Here is a 16,083-nt window from a genome sequence, read left to right on the forward strand (position 1 = left end):
AACAACATTTATCGTTAAAAGGAAAATCCATCTCGAAAGCCGGTCGTTAATCCGGTCATCGAAATTGAGAATTTTCAATTTCGCTCGCATCGTCTCGCCGAAACCTTTCCTCAATCAATATCGATATTCCCATATTTTCCACTCTTTTTTATTTTCCTCCGTAAAAGTTCTCAACGCAGGAATCCTATGAAACCATACGAAGCGCGTTTCAAACAGAATTCAGCCATATATCTGCGCATGCGAAACTAGATACGAGCGCAAAGGTGATCCTAATGAAATGGCCAGCGGAACAATATTAAAAAGTAAGAAAAGGGGAAGAAGATATATTTTAGCAGAATATTTTCATTTAACCGTCGGTAAACGTTGAACGTTCGGGTGCAGCTTTGAATGCCATTTCACCGGTGATATTTAACACGATCCCTCTTTGTGAAGCTCATCGCTCGCGCAATTTCCATATAAACGCAGTTCACAGCGAGATAGTTTAAACACGAATGCAAATGCATTTTCATTGCCTTCTCACAATGATTGGCGTTTTTTTTTTTTTCGTCTTTACGCACTCGTGATCACAGCGAACTGATACCCCATAAAAAACATCTTGCTATGCCCAAATGAAGAGAAATATGAAGCTAGGTATTATAGATGGGAAATATCTACGGCCAGTTAGACAATGGACATACTTGGTCACTGAATCAGGATCGTGCGCATTTCGATCCTTTTAATTTTCTTAACAGGTTGACGCCGGCGCCGATATTCATAGTTTTCTTTGTGAGACGGTGCCCGAATACACGGTCTGCTTCGTGGGGTGGCGCAGCGTCAGATTAGACTGTTCGACACGACCGCAATTTTTCAACTTTCACCTCAATTTATAGCAAAATTACAAAAGCTATACGATTCCTGTTGGGTTCAATGAATTCCGTGGACTTCAACTAATACATTGATATACAATAGTTTGGCAATATCAATTTACATGTATCTATAAATGTTAAATAAAGGTGACGGGACCAACTGCGACCCTAATTTTGTACTTTTTTCGATTTTTCTCAAAAAGTAGGAGTCTGACGCGAATTCTGACCATCACACGCAATTCCGTGAACATTTTTCTATAAAAGACGTTCATAGCGCGAATCAAGAAATTTTTCAATTCCGTAGAGGAAAAAAGAAATAGTCATGCGTATTTGTCGGAGAACGACGGCGCGCGTAAGCAACATGCACGACGAAAATAGTGTTAGGTTACGTTAAATTTTTAAAATGGACTTACAAAAGGCCAGTATGTATGTTAGCTACTTCCAAAAATCACAGCTGTGTTGTAATGTCGAAATAAAATAATATAAACCTATTTTGTACTACCTATTTTGTGAAATACATGTGTGACCCATCGCGTTGCACGCCGTCTCACGGAACAAACTCGAGTGACCCATCGGTAGTGCACGCCACCTTACGGGACAGACACGTGTGAACCGCCGATGGTGCACGCCGGCGTTAACGTGTTAATTATAACACGAATAGCGTATTGTTCTTAATTGATCAAATTATTACTGCATAGGCCGATCGACATTTCTAAGAAATTGAAGTTTTCAACTTAAAATGTACTTTTCCATCGCAATACTCCATCTATCCACGATTATCGTACGCAACGAGGGACAAACGATGTTGCTCTGCAAAGTCATGAATACCATTCAGAATCGATTTACGAGGAGCATCGATCATTCGGTTGTGAACGCGATTTTCCCCGCGCGTTGACAGCGAAACTTTATTACGCGGCATATTTCGTCTCCATAAACTATTGAATATAAGCGTGTGCACCGTACGAACGGTAATATTTCCTTCCTTACCGTTCACGTGCTTGCAGCCTGTCAAGGATTTGTGCAAAATACGGATATTTGCAGAATAAGATAAATTTCAAAAAGAGTTTTGAGTTTTTAAGGAATATCTTGGAAGTTATATTTGTAGTGTGTTATATTATATGTATTCTATTTTATTATATCGTATATTAATTTTATATAGAGAAACGAGAAAGATAGCAAAATATTTTAGCGACAAATTGAAATTGTTTAAAAGAATCGTTGTTCGCAAGAGTTCTGCAATAAAAATGTATTGGATATTTTAAACGGAACTTTCGATTGCGAGAAATATCGAATTGGTATTTGCACATAGAAGAAAAATTATGAATGAGGAATAATTTTATTCTATTCTATTAATAAACAAGACTGAATTTAAATAAATTTCTTATACATGTTTTTAATTTTACTTTCTTCCTTTTTTTATTATCATCAGTATTGTTTGTGCATTTTCTTTTAAATTATCTTTCGACGTACCGTCTCTTATTTTTACAAGCAATTTTATAACCTACTAAACCTCAAAGAACTTCAACTTTGGTAATTCATTGACATTTACGACGAAATGCGTGTTATGTAAATTATACGTGTAAAAAAATAGAATCGTGCAACACAAGAAGTTAAATATTTTAATTTTATTTTACTTGACATTCAGTGTTTGAATTGATGATTTCTTTATAGTGTCTTACGCACACAAGCTTAAACACATATTATTCGCATAAAGGTTCAAACTGCGAAAATTTTCAAATCGACCTAATATTTTTTACCATTTTATCTACCAAACAAGTAAAAAATCCATCCATTATATTCAATTTATCTTCCGCAGGAAAATCGCTCTTCTTTGCCTATCGCTATCTAATATCGTTCCACGCAAGAAGCAAATGGTAGACGACGGAAGAAAAACAGGCCAACGATTCCGAGTCGTGCAACGCATCTAAAACGCTTTCAGGGGCAATCTATCGCGACGTGGGTGGAACGCGCTTTAATCTCCTGCACTGTACGCCGTAGAATGAACGGTTCCCGGTTATTGACGAGTAAACAGTGAAATAAACGAATCCCATAGTAGCGTAAAATATTCTCGATTAACGAGAGGGACTGACACAACTCCAATTTCGCGACATTCGTTGTCGAAAATTACTAGCGTAAAAAACGCAACTTACCAGGAATCAGTGGCGCAATTCGTTTCCTTTTGCTCTTCCAAACACGGGAAAAAACTGAAACAGAGAAAAGGAGAAGCGAGTGAATTATATGCGATCGATTCTGCAACATGCTTCGTTGATGATATCACTTTCTGTGCGTTTAAATCAAATATTAATAACGATATTAATATAAAAATATTAATAACGTAAATTCGTCAACATTTTTTCAGAGAGCTATATTGAACGTTATTACTTTTATGAGGAGTGTCTTAAGCGCTACTGCTCTAAAGACATGTGTTGTTTAACTCTTTCGTGTCGATATTTCTTTTAATTGGCTCAAATTTGAAAAAAATATAGGCGATTCATAATTAAACTTCAATGGGTCTCGATGATGTCAGAAAAATTGTAATAGTTCAGCAATTTTTCTAAATGTTCCCCTGGATAATATCTGTCCTTGGATCGTATTGTCAATACTCTTAAAAGGTGAGGTGGTATGGTGATAGATGCGTAAGGAACTACTCTTGGTGTTTTTAACGAACAATAGTTTAATTAGAACTAATCAACAATCAGAGTTAACAATTAACAATTACACTTAACAGACAACAGGTAACAACTAACAAATAACGATAGACACCGAGAGATCATTCGACCCATTGCTATGCAAATAGTACCGAGGAGTTACACATTTAATGGCGTAAGGCAGACTGCCTGCCCTTTTGTTTCGGATCGCGCAGATTCTTCCTTTCGTAGCCCATCGATATCCCCCACTAGCGTGCATTCATTAGATGTGCCGCCAGTGCTGGCACGTGTATGCTCTTCCGAGAATTCGGCGGAAAGAGTGTGAAGATATCGATGGTACATTGGGCACGTCGGTGTTGCGCTTTGGCGGCGTCGCGCTTTGCATCCGGAGCCGTTGAAAAGTTCCGTGGCCCGTGCCGCCACAAAGGATTGAGTCCCGTATTTTTTATATTTATCAAGCGTTAAAAAAACAACAGGTGTGCTGCCTTTTTAAAGACTCTTATATTTATAATATCTAGAGTAGAATAGTTTCTTACCATGTAAAAGTTGTAAAATAGAAGCAGTACAAAAATTGTATCACCGTATTTAAAAGAATTTAAAAAATAGGTAACCTAAAAATTGATAATAAACGGCTTTAGAAAATGTCGAGTTCATGCGATGCAACGAAATCAAACGCAGAAAATTATTAATTACACATACGGAATTCCAAAAGATTGATGGTGATGAATGGCATTAATCGCTTTGTGTTACTCACCGATGCATTCGCGAGCGAATACGCAAACACACGTATTATCTATTGATGTTCGGATGCGCTCGTATGCGACTCGGCAGACGGAAGTTCTGTACGGGCTACGAAGTTGATGTAATTAATTAGCGGAGCAATTACGAGGCGTAATGAAGCCGCGCGAACAAATCGGAAGCACGCGAGGCACCATCGAACAATTGCTATATTCCGGTGTTAACGAAGATCACGTATTTTTTTCAACAGAGAATAGTACTATTCTTCGGTTATGAATTTGTCGTTCGTCGCAAAATTGTAATTTGTAGTTGGAGTTAAAGATCATCATTTTAAATATAATTAGTTTCGCTTTGTCTAATTATGTTTAGATAACGTTCACTACTCACATATCCGTATGTGATCCTTTAAGATTACTTTAAATTTAACTTCAAGCTCTGAAACGAATACTAAAGTACGAAACGAACGCTTCAATCATTTATCGTTTAGTATACTGCTCCATGAAAGAGCACTTTACCCAAATCCATTCCAGCGTTTGCGAACCGTTATTTGTGCCAGTTTATCAACGCCGCAAGAACTAAGAAGCGCGTGAAGTATGAACGAACCTATCTACGGCTTAATTAGGAGCATTAATATGGATAAACTGGGAACCTCGACGCAGAGGATTTGCATGTTGGCCGCCTGCCGACGAAGACACCTTCGAGTTTCCAGCTATTTTCCCTTCCTTTTCGACAATGTCCGGATTTGTTGGTTCGTAGTTCAGGAATCTAGGATTTCTGGGAATGCGTATCGTCTGACGAATATCGCGGAAAGCGAAGACGTTGTTACGAGAATACTCGCCGAGGTCTTAGGTGAGTGGAACACTCAAGTGGCAATTGTCGATAACAGCGTAAGAATGTTGTAATGCAGATAGATTACAAGTCGAAAGATAGGACAAAGGATTAACATCATTGAAATGCAAAAGATATTTCATAAATCTTCCACCTCTAGAAATTATCCAGCTACGATACTTTTATTGCTATATTTCTATACTTTCACCGCTATAAGGTGTACGAAAGGCGAAATATATATTTTGTGCAGTCACGAAGACACCCAGATAAAATGTGATAAGTGTAATTTAATGATAAGAGAAATTTTAGAGATTTTTCTATCTTATAAATTACCTAGTAGCAATAAATACCTCTATTTCTAATTTGCTGTGCATCTACGGTTAGAATACAAGATCTACAAATAGATTCTGTCCAGTGCAAAGGTATAAGGAATTGCAACATCCAAGTATAAAAGAAACCTCGTAAATCTCTTGTCATTAGAAATGAGGTAGCAACGAAACTTCTATTGCTAAACTTCTATACATCTTCTGTTAGAATTCGAGGCCTACCAAAGTTCAAGAATAGGTTCCGTGCAACCACTATGGCATGACAAATTACATCGTCTGGGACTGTCGGTGATCCATTGTTCGAACAAAATCGATCGTTCCCTATCTCTTGGCCGATCGATCGGTAGTAGAAGCCTCTGTGCGGTTTCAGTCACATCCAAGCGGCGTCTAATTGCTCCTAAGGGAATCGGGTCATCGCCACAAACGCATCTAGGCCGCGATCTACGTAGCCAATTAACTAAGTCGCTGAATTGCACCGTAAATACGTATAAGTGGCCCGTCGCGATTCGACGTCAAACCAACGATGAATGTACCCTCGTCTGTATTTATCTGTTTCCACGCGAGACAGCTGCGAATGAGATCGATTCTAATAACTGCTAGTGATTTCAAAGATTTTGACGCTATCATGCGCCCTAATGGAGGATTTCGATCATTTAAAACAGATATGCTGTTTATGTTTGTATTTACCTGTGTTTTAGTTATTCGTGTTTTCTCTGGAAAATTATGTAAGCAATTTTCTTTCTTATTTCATTCTCCCTTATTGTTTCTGGCAACCGGAAGTTTTATGAATTGTTCGTCTCTACTTCGTTCTTGCAACTTTTGGCCAAATCATATTTTTTAGGGCATATAACATCAAACATCTTTTCCTTGTTTTTGCTTTAACCAATTTCAGCGATCTACTATACATATATTGTATATGTACATATATTAGAAACCTATTCTGCTAAGGAATAATAGTAATCTATCGAACTCTCGAGATTATTATTCCCGATCGTAACATTGTCCCGGACAATCCTAGCGTTTAAACTGAATGGTAACTAACGCGAAAGCCGCGATAACGGCGCGAGAATCACGAAAGGTTAAGACGATCAGAGTTCGTGAAATCACGATTGGTTCCGACAGGGATCGATATGACATCCGTTTCAGATTTATCGGGAACACGCCGTCTGTTGAAGCGAATCAAGCGATAACGATGAATCGCGACTAACAGTCTGCAGATAACAATACCGCTTGACAGAACTTTCACACAATCGCCTAATGATTCGCTGTACTTACCCAACCCGGTCTCCCTTTCGCGAATCGAAAGCAACGAGGGCATCTTATTCCCTCCTGGCTCGAGGAACAAAGAAGAAATCTAGACTACCAGTCGGAGATCGCAGCAATCGATCAAATTACCTCACTTCTGCCACTTTGCTCGATCGCCAGACGTCTGATCTTTCATCTAGCACGTTTGTTCTTCTCGAGCAAGATGTTCGTGCCGAGGTGGAATTTTTTGGGAAGCAAATTTTTAGTCTCAGCAAATGGAATGGACGATGGCGCACTATCAGCAATTTGAATGGGGAGAGAAGTTTCATTAAAGTAGTTAAGGATCTTAATGCAGTGGTTTTTGAATCTAAGACTTTTATTTTAACACTAGAACTGCTGACGATAGGTTTCAATTCCCCCTTTCTTCTCTTTTCTCCAATTATTAGAAAGGAACTATTATCGTTAAATAATGTAACAAGCAATACTCTAAGCTTTTCTCCAGATTAAAATTGATTATCTACTTGAAACAATTGTTCACTCGTAAACTTTCTATACAAATATAACCCTCGCTTCTTCTACCCGAAAGATCGCTGGTATCTCGAGCCCACTTCAATCTTTTAGCCGCTCCAATTTGCAATCCGCTTTATATCCTTATCAGTAAGGACACTTCGAACATGCTCAAATAGCATAAAGATCGCTATTCTTGAATCTGATGAAACGATATAAATTCATGATCTGGACTAAGCTTTTAACCTTCATGATTTGAGTGCGCCATTATTTTCTGTCGATATTTCGTCCCGATATTTTCCCCTAATCTACTTCGGTTAATAAGTTGAATAATAAAACATTAAGCTAACGTAGAATACTTAAAAAAAAGGAAAAATTGAAACAACGCGAAAATACAATCGTATTTTTCTACGTTCCTATCTATCTGGTAATTTTAAACGAAGTACGAACTACGCTGGAACTCTGCTCGTCTCGCCCGATGGAAATAAAGCACAATCGATAGATTGTACCAGGAGTAGCTTCCGCGTAGTTTATTAAAAATAATGGCCCCGTGAAAAATTGCTGCTCCGCTTCATTTCGAGCGAATCGCGGCTGAAGACGTAGCTTCGAACTCGGAACAATTTCGAGCAAAACGAGGCGTTGTTTCTCGCGCGGATGAATTTCCGTGTCTCGCGTTCGAGGGCAACGTTTGAAAGACGGGGAAATCCCTTTTAGAAATTGCCCGCTACCATTCCATATTGAAAACTCGCCGCCTCGGTTATTCCATGACACTGGGTATCGTTTAGTCCGGTCAACGACGCTCTATCCTTGCGTCATATTTAATTTGATTTTCACTTTTCGAATATTTAATTTGGTTGCTTGATTTTAGGATAGTTGATTTTAATTTGCATTTTAAATCTTGCAATTTTTTATTATATAAAATATAACAAACAAGTCAAGATTAAGTTTCAGACGTTACATCAAAATAAAAATTAAGTATAAAAGATCCGTGAGAACTTTAGTTTCGACTGGAAATTTGGTTGTGGAGCATTTAATCTTAATTTTTATTTTAAATTGAGCACGATAAACGTTATTCATAGTTATTATTATATAAAATGCACAAGACAAATTAAAACAAAGTACTCGTAACGAAAATCCTTGTGAGTGGAAAGTTAGAAAAATCTACTTCATTACTTAACTTCCTACTTTCATATTACTTTACATCATCTTTTCACCAAATCCAAACTCCATCAAGATGATCAAAATGTAAGGATAGCTTACAATCACTGGAAGCGGAACCCCTCTCAGAGCTACAGGCACACCAATCGATCAGATTGTCCGTGGATCGACTCTTTGTCCAATCAAACGCAAGTTCCATCTTTCCTTTGCCGCTTTTTTGCGACAGAAACTATCTGATCCCCCAAGATTTCCGGTTTCGACCACTAGCCTTGAAACCTATGGCAACGTGTGGAAACTACAAGACGAGCATTCAATGCGGAAATATCGTTCGATAAGCACAACTCGTTCAGGTGATATTTTTAGAAACGAGAAATTTCGGAAATACACCAGACTATTTCTGCCTCGTTATGCTTCTATTTTTCTGTTTTTCTATCCATCTCGTTTTTGTAGTTTTCTATTTGTTTTATTTCGCGATCGGCGATAATTCAGAGGCGAGATTGAAGCAAATTTTGCGGATTAATATTTGTATCGTGCGTCCCGAATTGTTGTCATGCCGCGAACGGTTTGATTTGTTTTAGCGTTTCGAAACGCGTGGCATAATCGTTTCCAAAACGCAACTTGAATTCTCGCGAAAGATTAGAAGCAAAACGATACACGAAAACTCTCGAATTTAAATATTTTTGTTCTCCTCCCTTTTTTTCGTCGGTTTGCGGAGTAGGATCAATGGGAATTTTTGTGAAATTGCTCGTTCTCGGTTATCGCTCGTCCTTTTTTATTTTTTCAAACTTTTTTACATTTTTCGTCTTTTTTCCTAGTAACCATTGATGTTGTTTGAAATATAGACCAGAGGATTGTTTGATTTGCTGTGTAGTTGGTTGCAGCAAGTTGTTAACAAAAATACGTGGTTTTACTCTATCCAGGTTGATTCAGTGACGCGTGATCGTTACGATAATTCAAGCATTTTCAAGAAGTAAATGCACCGTATCGGACGAGGATTTTCGTACACCATTGAAAACAAGATAACTGTTTTTAAATTGGACCTAATAACGACTTATGTTTTCGTAAGAAGCGTTAGTTTATTAGATGACGTGAGAAAAGTTCACTTTCTACTACTTTTTTGTCTGGGCCTGTAATGAGAATCTAAAGAGCACATTTTGAATATTTATGCCAGTCACGTACATGCTAAAATTGTTATCGAAATGGGTTCATACGGAAACAAGCGACAAACATCGACAGATGTAAGAATCTTTACATTTCAAGCCGAAAGTCGTGAAAAACTACAATTTTCATCGCATTTAACCGTTTATAGCCCGTAACAACGTTAACCGATTTCAATGAAATTTTTAGCGTGCACATAACTGATATAAATCTTCAACATGTGTTGTTTCAACTTTCGTTACAGGCCCAAATAAAAAAATTGTAAAATGTGAATTTTTTATACATCACCTAATAAACTAATATGTCTAACATCTCAGGAAAGCTCGTTTAACTCAATCTTAAAAGAGTTATACTGTTTCCAAAAGTGTACGAATACGTTCGCCAGGTATTGTACGTCTACTATTTCCTTTCCGATAAAAAGATTGAAATCTAGTAGAGTAAAGAAGAAATACGATAAACTTTCCTTTTAACTGAAGATGCATAAATGCTGAGGTTTCTGAACTGTCTTATTAAATTTTAAGCAAAATATACAATAGATAACGAAATAAAGTTCAGTCCCCTCTCAGAGACAAAATGATCTATAGTCGAGAATTAAACTTACTTTTTCCCGCCATTATAGAGCATTAACGAAGCTTGTATCACAAGCAAAGTTACATAAACAAAAGTTTCACCCTCGGTAAAAAAAATGCTCTTTACCCCATCCCTATCTTTCCTTGTTTCCAACACCCGCATTTCGTTGTAACCGAAAGCAAGTATACATCCAGATGCGTTCATAATAATGAAAATTAAAGTAGCGTACCACTGTTTTCGCCCTGCTCGCATTTTCCATCCCTGTGCTTGGATATATCACGAGGTTCGCACGTTCTTTCTCCTCCACAACATCTCCAAAGTTATTAACATCAGAATCGTGCTTTATTTCCATTATTATTGTTTGTTTCACGCTTTCACGCGCGCGAAATCAGTAACCAGTCGCTCTGTTTCTTTCCATCAAAGAATTCATTATAACAACATAGACGTGATGAAATTTGCATCGGGATATTAATCTGTATTCACATCGATACGGTCGAACTTCGAGCCTCTTTACTTACTCTCCTGATCCCTCTTCGAAACTTTCTACTGGAATTAAACCATTCGACGGTGTCCGTCTTTGAAACTCGTTAATGAAATTCTATCGATGTAGCTTGCCACCATAGGGATTTTAATAACACCCTGGCGAGCTTCTTTTACAACCCCCTCCGAGCCGGCTTCTCATGGTAAGTTTGCTTGGTAATTAAAGAATATTTTTTTATCCTTTATCCGTGAATAGGCGGGTAAAGACGAGGGAAATTGTGATCAGGATACTGTGACTTTTCAACAGATCTAATTAAAGTACAGAAGGTATCCCAATAGTTACAATACGGATGGCAAAGGCCGATTCTATGTGTAAAAATGAATCGAAAATATAGAATGAAACTTCATTTTCGAGAAAATTTGCGAACGATTGTATGATTTATCTAAATGATAAGTATCCCAGAAGTTTTGCAAATTTTTGTAAAGTCTAGAATAGTCAGAAATTAAACCTGGGCACAAAGAATACAAATAATCTAAGGAGCGTAACAAAGTACTTCTGCTTAAAGAGAGTTGAATAAGTTAGACATTTTGAAACATGTCAAGCGATCCTTGTATAAAATTTATAAAAATCCAAAATGCAAAATGAAATGTGGGGCAATGAAATTGTTTTCCATTTTTTTTAAAGCACGCAGATGTCAAACGTGCAGTATTCTGCGTATTGTCCTAACCGATAGTAAATTAATATGAAAAGAGCAGAGAGAAGAATTTTATGGGAACAATGGCGGAAAATCGTTTTGCTCTTCGATAGCACACGATGCATCGCGTCATTTACACGTGCGAACGCGTAGAGGCTTGCAGTCAATTAAACTCGACGAAATTTAACTGTTGCGCAGAAAATTTAATGCAACGATATCGAATCGCATGTTTTCGACGTGATATTCTCGCGCGGAGAACTTTTATAGCCGATTGTTTTCCATTCGCGCAACCCACAGCTCCGCGAATGCCTGTTTTTCGCGCGACCAATTACATTCGTTATCAGCCATTAACAAATCTCGTTAACGTTAGTTCTCCAGTGGTTATTTGTTTAATCGAAAATGAAAAAAAGGAAAATCATTCGCTGAATCGTTATTTGTAAAATCGAAAAATTCGTAAAGTTTTCACCGGTTTCAGAGAGAAACGTAACTGTGTATGATTTAAATTATAACTAACGATAAAATTGTCATTCTGGTATTATGGAATATTCAGTTGTTGCGATAACGATTATATTATTAAATGGGATTCTAGAGGAATATATGGAAAGTTATTAAAACTGAAACTAATACGTCTTGTTTCCGATGTTTCGCCATTCTGATACTTATCTGTGGATATATTTAAATTTGGAAAACAAATTTTATCTTATTGTACTTTAGATTCAAATATTTTTTTTAAATCTGTGAAACTTGTTTGAAACACGATCTTTTAGATATTTTACAATTATTTACCAGATTATTACCTTGCCTTAATTATTTACCTTATTTACCAAAAATGTTAATTGTTAACTCCATCGAAGTTTCTCTCATTTAATCGTGAATATATCGGGGAAAAAAGCGAAACGAAAATAACATGTATGCAATTTACATTGAAACATCAAAATTTCATTTGCATCAGCAAGCGCGTTTACATTGTACAACATCGAAGTTACAATCATTGATACTCGGAAGGAGAATCGATCGCAAATTTCACATCGGCCATTCGAAATTGCTGAAATTGGTTAACCTTAGTCGGTCAGTTGTTATTGCCTATAGTTCGGCTATTTAACCGACCGAAACAATCAATAGACCGATTCGGTTAACCGGTTAGTGAAGTTAACCGAATCGGTTAAACCTTCAATACGCCGTTTCTCCAACTACGAGTGAAGTTATTCCGCAACATGAGCCGATTGTATGACAAATCGGAAACGGATACTGATAATAAATTCAGCTGATGCTAACGAGACGAGAGAGTTAATTAATAACAATAACTCCAATTATGTTTATTTTATATTTTATCTACGATAAAAATAACTCTTTACGTTAATAATCTTGGCTCTCTTGCATTTATAAATTGCAGATTATAGATTTATATAATTTATGGAATTTGCTTCTAAAATTTCATATGGTTTATTAACAATTTCCTTATCGTTGTATAAAAGGCTTTATTAATGCAATCAGTAAAAAGTAAAAAAATATTTGCTTTTAGACGATGTTTTAAACTAATTTACTGCCAATGAAAGCATTTCGATTGTTCGAAGACAAGGGATACGAAAGTTTAAAAACAACGTAAAAAATAATCAAATCCATGGCGTATGTCCTTCCATCACTTTCTACAGAGCTCTACTCTACAGATACTTCAACTTCCCCACTAGAGAGATCCTCGAAAACTCTGTTCTAGAAACGTGAGAAAGTTCGATCGATAGGGTCCTTGAAGGACTCAGCTGGACATTTAGTATCCTAAAAAGTTTGCTCCTCTCTTTGCCGAGTTCTTCAGCCAAGCCTATACTTTCGAGTGGTCGCTGTATTTTTCATGAACAAGAGAGCAACTTTTCCTTCGCATTCACCGCGCCGCGTCGTTTTGCTTTCAAAATTAACTTCCACAACGTGAAGTACAGTTGCACGGATTTATTGTTAAAATCGTTTCGTTGCAGTAGCTTTGAAAAGTTAATTTAAATTACACGTCGATTCTTTTCCTCTGAAATATTGTTTGCAAGTAAATTATTGCAGTTTACTTTTTCTTTATCGTTGTGTTTTCTTTTTCAAATATCAAAATTTAATATACTTCTACATCAGATTCTGTGATAATTTTTGAAAAACCTTCTTTTCTGCGTACTTTTATTAGTAAAAATTACTTATGAAAATACCTGCTGTTTAATTTATTAACGGTCAGAACTATTCACAGCGAAAATAACACCTTTATTAACACGGGAGTAAATTACTCATCTTTTTAATTAATTTTAATTTTGATTTTATGATTACATTTCTACTAAAAATGAATTATGTAATAAATTAGTCCGCCCTTTCGCCACACACTAGAAGAAATAATTTTAAAATTAATTAACTCATTTTTGCGTGATAATTTAACAACCCTTTCCTAGTCGAGAGATAGTTCGCTTAATTTAATAGAAGAAGCTATCCAATCTTCAAATTCATAACTGATAATAAATATGAATATTCAAATAGAAAAATTGTGCGTTTATTAGAAATTTAAATGTTTAAAAATACATCTTATATATTATATGATATATAATTACATATTATTATATAATATATGTATTTATACACGCTTAACTTTAAATTAATTGAAAAATAACGTCGAGGGAAGAAATTGTTAATCGAGCAACTTTCAGCTCGTCATCTTTGTGAACGTGCGCGTCGTTAATTAAATCAGCCACCCTAGTCGAATTAACTTTCCAGTGCGTGTTCGAGGAAACAATTTTAGGATAAGCTGACACAACGTCGAGGATATAGGTCAGGCGAAGCAACGCAGTCTAATCGTGCGATAATTGAACGAGATTAAAGTTAAGGCGTTTAATAAGAAACGAGCCGCTTAACCGGACACTATGACCACTTATCTTATCATCTAATACGATCGCCTCGTTGAATCACTATTTAGCCTCGTCATACCCGATTTAATTGCCCTTTTGCTTGATTAAGCTATAGAAATATGGTGAATTTACGTTGGCTGGGAAGGAAGAAAAAGGACAAAGGAATTTAAATTTTATTAGTATTTAAAAATTACTTGAATGTCTTTTTAATATTATATTTTACAATTATTAAGGTATCAATGTTTTTAATAGGCGATACAAACCATTTGGTTACTTAAATTTTCGCTCTTCCAAATTATTTGGCGCGAAGATTTCTAAAAGTTATAAAAATTATTTGGAACGATGTAGATAGTCATTTTTAATTAATTTATTCGACTACCGACTTTTTTATTACCAATCAGCGCAATAGATACGGAAACATCTGTATTAACTCAATTGCATGTTCTGAGTAACCTCGACCGATCCCGCGAAAATTTCATTACCAAACGACAAGATAACGAATCTATACTAATTACAGGCTGCTCGATACAAAGGAAATTAACTACCTGTACAATCAGTCGTACAGAAACGCCTTCGCCAGTGTATCGAATGACCAAGACCAGAATCAAAGGGAAGTACGGAGAATCTTAGGAAATTAAAAAGTGGAATTACTTTATTTAGAGTCCTTCACAATGTTTCCATAGATTCAACCGAACGAATCAAGAGTAACGGTACACTATCGCAGAATAAGATTCATCGAAGTAGTAAATCGTTTGAGATATTTTGAAATATTTTCCCTTGCCCTAATATATCTCAAAAAATCTATCTTTTTTTTTTTGTATCTCGTAAGATAATTCAGGGACCAACTAAGTCGTTCGTTTTATTGTACAGATTTTCGCATCACACGAAGTTTAACAAATACAGAAATCATTACAGAAATCTATGTAAGCTAAAGCATACTTGCCAACATCTCTCAAGGAGATAATTTACGATCTCATCGCATAGATTCCACTAACTGCACAAATCAAGTGGAACGCGTTTCAATCAGTCGCGATAAGACTCTAGAACGTAGAGACACGACTGTTTATTTGCAGAGATATTACACAGGCACGAGTTGCCGCCGCTGCGTTGCCTTTAATTAAAAGTACATTCCTTGAGAATTCAACTTCCATCGACGCAACGTTTCGAACTTTGGAAACTTGCCATGGCTCTTTGCTGTTTGCTCCAACGTTCCTTTTCGATTATCGTTGCATTCGAGGGGTTGATTACCTGGCAATTAAAATTTTTCTCTCATGAAAGGGCGCAGAGCATAGTGCGTGACTCTTGACAGTGGAAAATAATCTTGGCACGAGAGAGTTAATTTTGAGTTTGATTTCGCGTTAATATCGAGCAAGACGAAGCTTTACAGAAAGTTGCAGCAGCTTCATCAAAAGAGATTTTAATTGCGCGTCTTTGAAACAGCAACGATCGTTATTTTTGCAATTATTCTTTTAGCATTTTATACCTTCCTAATAAACTTATTCCCATAGAATAATAACTGTCTCTAATATTACAATATCTACAATAATAAAAGAAATTATGTTATTTGCATCCCTCGGATATTATTAAAATGTTTAAAAATGGAGTGAATAAAGCGGGCACCGATACGAAACACGGTATGAAAAGATTGTTGAATATTCACAAGCTAATTATACGAGGCAACCGAATATGCGAGAACGTCGAAGTTCTAGGGATGTCGACTGCGACGGAAACGATGAAAAACGCTTTATAAGAAACCGATCTAGCTACGTGTAAGTGTGCTAACGATGCAAAGAAACGACGGTGAAACGAAGCACGTTTTTCTTTAACGAACCGTCCGTCCAGAATTTAATTCCAAGGATACTGACTGCTAAGAGACTTTCCCGCTTCGTACACTTTTACATAATCCATGTCTAGGTGTCTATGTATACTACCGTCGGAATCATCCCTCTCGGTAAAACGATGAGGAATCCCTTTATGAAAATTCAGTAATTTGTGTGTAAAGTTTGTCCTGAAACCTAAAC

General features: G+C 36.5%; 1 protein-coding gene across 1 annotated transcript in view; it reads right to left on the reverse strand.

Moving 5' to 3' along the window:
* LOC117210659 (cysteine-rich secretory protein 2-like) overlaps nucleotides 1–16,083 on the reverse strand; it is an 87,858-nt gene that overhangs the window by 50,486 nt on the left and 21,289 nt on the right. Inside the window, exon 2 of the mRNA XM_033453875.1 lies at nucleotides 2,996–3,049. The gene's annotated coding sequence lies outside the window, so the exon portion shown is untranslated. The remainder of the gene's footprint in view (nucleotides 1–2,995; nucleotides 3,050–16,083) is intronic.

Source organism: Bombus bifarius, unplaced genomic scaffold (assembly GCF_011952205.1).
Source record: "Bombus bifarius isolate JDL3187 unplaced genomic scaffold, Bbif_JDL3187 scf7180000008208, whole genome shotgun sequence".
Taxonomy (NCBI): Eukaryota; Metazoa; Arthropoda; class Insecta; order Hymenoptera; family Apidae; genus Bombus; species Bombus bifarius.